The sequence below is a fragment of the Octodon degus genome, unplaced genomic scaffold (assembly GCF_000260255.1).
Source record: "Octodon degus isolate 3935 unplaced genomic scaffold, OctDeg1.0 scaffold00008, whole genome shotgun sequence".
NCBI lineage: Eukaryota > Metazoa > Chordata > Mammalia > Rodentia > Octodontidae > Octodon > Octodon degus.
Window position 1 is genome coordinate 1819868 of NW_004524584.1, and position 5616 is coordinate 1825483.

The following is a 5616-nucleotide window of genomic DNA, read 5'->3' on the forward strand; positions in this document are numbered from 1 at the left end:
ACATACTCTGAAATCAATCTGTGACTTAGTGCAATTGTACAAAAATCACAACTGGTTTTTATAAAGCACTTAGTAAACTCACTATATGTTCATCCATAAGAAAACATACGTAAGCTTAGTCAAGAAAATTTTGAAAGAGAAGACTAATAAACAGATTTGCCCTACTAAACATCGAAAAATTAGTAATGGTTTGGCTCTAAAACAGAAATATACTATAGTTTAATGACACAACAAGGAATTTAGAAATAGACCAACAAATAAGGAAATTTTTGAATACAATGGAAATAATTCAAATAAATAAATAAAGCTGGGTTATATCTCAGTAGTGTGGTGGGTGTTTAGTATATTGGAGGCCCCAAGTATAAACCCCAGCACCACAATGAGAGAGAGAGAGAGAGAGAGAGAGAGAGAGAGAGAGACAGAGACAGAGACAGAGACAGAGACAGACAGAGAGAGTAGACAGACAGGCAGACATTACATTACTCAACAGTAAAGAGATAACTGGCTATCATTTAGGAAATAACTCTCATGCACACTACTAATAAAAGTGAAAAACTGACAGTTGAATCTTAGATTTTGCCACTGAGAAGACAGCAGATGGCAAAGGCTAAGAAAGAAGAATGACATGGCAGCACGCAGAAATCCGAAATAGTGTCATCAGTTTGGTAAAGTTTCTGTTCTCTGGATCGGTGAACCCGTAACGAAGAGCACCTCCTAATTGGTGTGGATTCTTACGGGGAAGGTCCATATTGTTGACATCTTCCTGGTCTTGGCTCTGGACCTTGAGAAGGAGGCTGTGGAACTAGTAACAGCAATGCTTTGTAGGACTTGGGGATGTTTCCTGCCCAAAAAATTCCTGGGAAACTGACTAGTATTAAGTGCATAATAGATTGGAACTCAGTGAAGACACAGACATTCCTACTGAGAACAACCAACTATTGATTACATTTTAAAGATGATTTCTGTGCTTGAGTTGTCATTTGGAAGATTGGAAGATTAATTATATTTCAAGAGGACTTGAACTGGTCCTCATCTCAGAAGCAGTGGCTTATTTCAGAAAGCCACCTCTAATCCAAGAATTCACTCAACATGTCTAATCAAGAAGACTGCTATTTTTTTTCTGTTCTATATGTACCAAAGGTGATAAAGTCGCTCATTCCATCACTATGAAGCTGCACTAGGAAATGAAACTGCACATTATGGCAAGAAGGATGCTGTTTTCAACAGGTGTGCAGGTTTCAGCACATGGTGATTGATAAAAAAAAAAAAAACACAGTGAAATTCCATATTACAGGGAAAATCAGCCAATGGGATGTCAAAAACAAAACTGTGCTTTCCGTCACAACAGAGGACACTATGTTGAGGGCCTGTTCCTGCCTCCAAGTAAAACTATGTTGCCCACTGTGCTTGAGTCACAAGAGGAAGAAGTAAAAAAAATAAAATAAAATAAATAAAAAAAAATTAAAAAAAAAAATAAAAAAAAAAAACAAGAGGAAGAAGTAAAGGCCATCCTGCTCATGGCTCAGCAGAACAAATTGTCTGTGTAGTCGAACCTGTCCCATCAGCTGTGGGGCGTCATGAAGGTGGAGAGCTTGGACAGCGTGCCCAGCCCCACACACCCGCCACTGATGAGCAATGCAGAGGATGACAAGGATGATGACAACCAGTTTTCTGAAGAAGGTGATGAAACAAAAACCCCCACTCTACAACCAACTCCTGAAGTACACAATGCATTAGGATTGGCTCCTGTGCAGAAACCTGGAGTCAGTTTAAAGCAAGGTGAAAGTTTAAATGTTGGAATAAAAACTCTTGAGGAAATTAAATCAAAGAAAATGAAGGAATAATCCAAGAAGCAAGGTGAAGGCTCTTTGAGTGTTTCCAGTCTGCTACTCCAACCTCAGCTCATTCCAAGTCCTAAAAAAGAAAACATTCAGACTATGGTGAGGACAGTGACTCTGCCAAACAATCAAGAAGAATCTTTGGTTAGACTGAGTCTTACTGAGAGCTAGGGAAACAAAAGCTTTCAGAAGGTGGTGACAGTGATCCCCCACTAAAGCGGAGTCTGGCACAGAGGCTGGGAAAGCAAACTGAAGCTCCAGAAATGAATACTGATAAACCAACAAAGAAAGTTCAACTTTCCAAGTCTCTGAAGGAGGGATTAGGTATGTCAGCTGGGCCAAATAGTGAGGTGGCAACAGAGAGAGTTAATAAAATTGGTGACATTATAGAAGAAATTCTTCTTGAAAGCCAGTCAAAAATGTGGAGAACTCAAGACAGAAGGACTTTCAAAACCTGATGATTCTACACCAGGAACAAAAAGCTCCTCCAGCATCTGAATAAAAACCTTCTCTGAGATCCTGGCTGAAAAAAAAAAAATCAGCAGCAAGAGATAGAAAAAGGTAAAAGGATACAACTTGCATCAAGCTAAAGACTGATAGTGAAATTAAGAAAGATTTTTGCCACCCATCACTGTCACAAGGACAATCAGAAGAGCCTGCAGGTAGAACAAAGCCTATGCAGGAGGTACACATTAAGATGCTGGAGGAAATTAAACTGGAGAAGGCACTGAGGGTACAGCAGAGCTGGGAGGGCAGCACTGTTTCCCAGGCGCACACTGAGGCCACCCCAGGGACAAGGCAGATGCTCTGAATCACCAAAAAAACAGGTGTGAAAGAAGAGAAAAAGCTTCAGGAAGGAAATGAAGTGGCTTCTCAGAGCAATGCTACTGGAGCAGAGGCCAATGAGGCTTCTGAAGAGACTGTAAGAGTCGATATCACAACAACTCCAGTGAAGAGCTGTGAGGCCATGAGAATCATATGCAGAAACAGTAGAAGAGGGGAGCCTCAGAAAGGGAAAAATCAGCCTTGACACCTCTGTGGGGAGATGCAGCCTCTTGCAATATCCATGTGGTGGAGAAACCTGTGCTCACTGCTGTGTCAGGTATCACATGACACCTTAGCAAGCGGCTCCCTACAAAGTCATGCCAGAAGATAGGGGTAGAAACTTCAGGGACTGGGGACTCAATACTGAATGTGAAGTGTGCAGCACAGTCCTTGGAAAAAGGGTAAAGCTAAACCCAAAGTGAATGTGAAGCCATCTGTGGCGAGAGTTGTTGCATCTCCCAAACTGGCCCCAAAATGCCAGGCTGTGGAGATGCATCCTCCTGGTGTTGTGGTGGTGAAGCCACTTAGCTCCAGCAGTGCCCTGCAGGAAATCCCAGCCCAAAAAGCAGCTGTGACTGTTGTCCCACTGACTTCTGAGGAGGAATCAGTCACTGTGTCTGAGACAGAAACACCTAGAGACAGTCTTATCCTGTCTCCAACCCAGCCCTCTTCAAACCACACATCCATAGAAGTATCTGGCCCTTTCTCAATCCAAACAGTCATGAAAACACATCACCTCAGCTCTGCCTCAACAGGAAAGCCCTTGCTCTCTGTGGAGGATGACTTTTTTATTAATTTTATTGAGAAAGAAATAGCATAAGACAGTTTCAAAACAGGTTAGTAGGACAGTTACTGAGAAGATAGATTTGTACTAATATTGTTTAGATGAGATCATGTCTGCATCTTGTATCATGAATAACTACTATGAAGACAACAATATGCAATGTGGAAGATGATTTTGAGAAGCTAATATGGGAGATTTCAGGAGGCAAATTAGAAGCTGAGGTTGACCTAGATCCTAGGAAAGATGAAAGTAACCTTCTGCTTGATCTCTCAGAAATGACTGATAGCAGAAGGTGATAGTGAGAAAACTCAAACAGAACTCACCAAAAAGAGACTCATTTTGTCTATTCTAACATGTACCTGAGATGACTATTTCTTTATTTTAGAATTTGCCGCAAATAAGAAGTATGCCTCTGAATTTGGATTCCTTGGGGTTAGATTTTTCAAGTCCCTTGCTAACCATTTTATGCCACTGTTAAATGTCTTCGAGCAAAAAGTTCTGTAACCCTCTTTTTTCCACAAAAAAAAAAAAAAAAAAAAAGACTGAGAGGGAGCTCTGAGTTGAAAGGGTGTCAGAGAACTTAGTGATTCCTTGAGATGTTTGTCGTGTTTAACTGTTTCTCCCTTTGCTGTATGCTTTCTTTTATGTATTGTCTTCATGTACTTAAAATTTATTACCTGTGTTTGAAATGGATAGAGACAGCTGCTACCATTGTGGACCAAATTCCATGCTACCACTAAACAAAGACCCCACCCAGTCTGTGTTAAATTATTTCTTTTTAATGGTATTTGAAGATTTCAATTAAGCTTTAAAGAGACATGAGTAGCTCAAGATAACCAAAATATGAATATAATTCTTTGGACTCGATTTTGATGCTTAAGCTGTTTCATTAACCTCTGAAGAGCAATAGCTAATTTATTATTACTATATTTTTAAAAAGGCTTTAAAGTGCCTCAGGGATCCCTGGTTTTCTACTTCTGGGGTCCCATGGATTAGAAGAATTGTTTTTTAGTATGAAAGTTGTCCCTTCTTTTTTTCTTTACACATTTCCCACTGGCATTGAATTATTACACAGACATAAAGTGGCCAGTTTTCAAACTTTCCAGCAAGTTATTCTTGCCCAATATTTTCAAGAATATTTATTTGTTGCCCTTTAACCACCTGAACAGGAAGAAAAAGAGGAAAAAAAAAGAAATTCATTAAAGGTGCAATTATTTCTCTAAGGACCGTAGCCATACTTTGAACTGTACCGTAGCTGAGATTTTAAGATGCTCTGGGGGTGTACTGTATACATTCCGATTTTCTTCATTTCTGAGTTTTTCTTGATGTTGGTCTCCTTCATATCACCTCAAGGTCTGGACTTCTGGAAGAACAAGTACGATGGGGACAGTAGTCCTGAAGGAAGACATTGTATATAATCCAGAGGAGGGAAAGGGACTCATCCATTCTGATATTTCTGTAGGTGGCTAGTTTTGTTTCTCATAAAGAAGTTGAATCACCTGTCACATTGGCTCCTAAGGAACTGCTGTTGCAAGGGGCTCAAGAGTTGAACTTCTCATAGCCTTGTTGGGAGTATGGAAAAAGGAAGAAAGCCATGGGACTGCCCATTCAGTCTTGGGAAGATCTGGGTGATTCTGCGCAAGCAAAAATGACTTGAAATTTTTATACAGACACACCTCTACCAATTCATCTTTAGCTGACTGAATGCTGTATTATAGCTCTTCTCCAAAGTGGTGAAATGTTCTGGTTTCACCATGGATTTTACAAACTCATTTCATTTTTGGAATCATCAAAGATTTCAGGTACCTTTGGTATATAACTGTTATTTTTCTTTTTAAAAGATAATTTATTTCATATTTAAAACCCTCTTTGTATTAGTGTTTCACATTTAGCATTATTTGAATCATTTGCCATGACAGAAAGGAAATACTTATTTGTGTTTCAAATAAAACCGGTAGAGCCTGCAAGCAGGCATAGGGACCGAGGGTTCGATCCCCTGGGCGGGTGCTCGATCCCCTGGGCATGCCTTGCCAGCCCTGCCCCTGGGGAGCACTGACACTAGGTATGGTGGTACACACCTATAATCCCAGCTCTTGAGAGGCTGTAAACAGATGGATCACTGCAAGTCCTATCTAGCAATGAGACCCCGAACACCCTGGAGACCTTTCC

General features: G+C 40.3%; 1 pseudogene; it reads left to right on the top strand.

The window, feature by feature from the left end:
* The first annotated feature begins 1089 nt into the window (after positions 1-1089).
* Positions 1090-3743, top strand: LOC101586294 (annotated as a pseudogene).
* The last annotated feature ends 1873 nt before the right edge of the window (positions 3744-5616 follow it).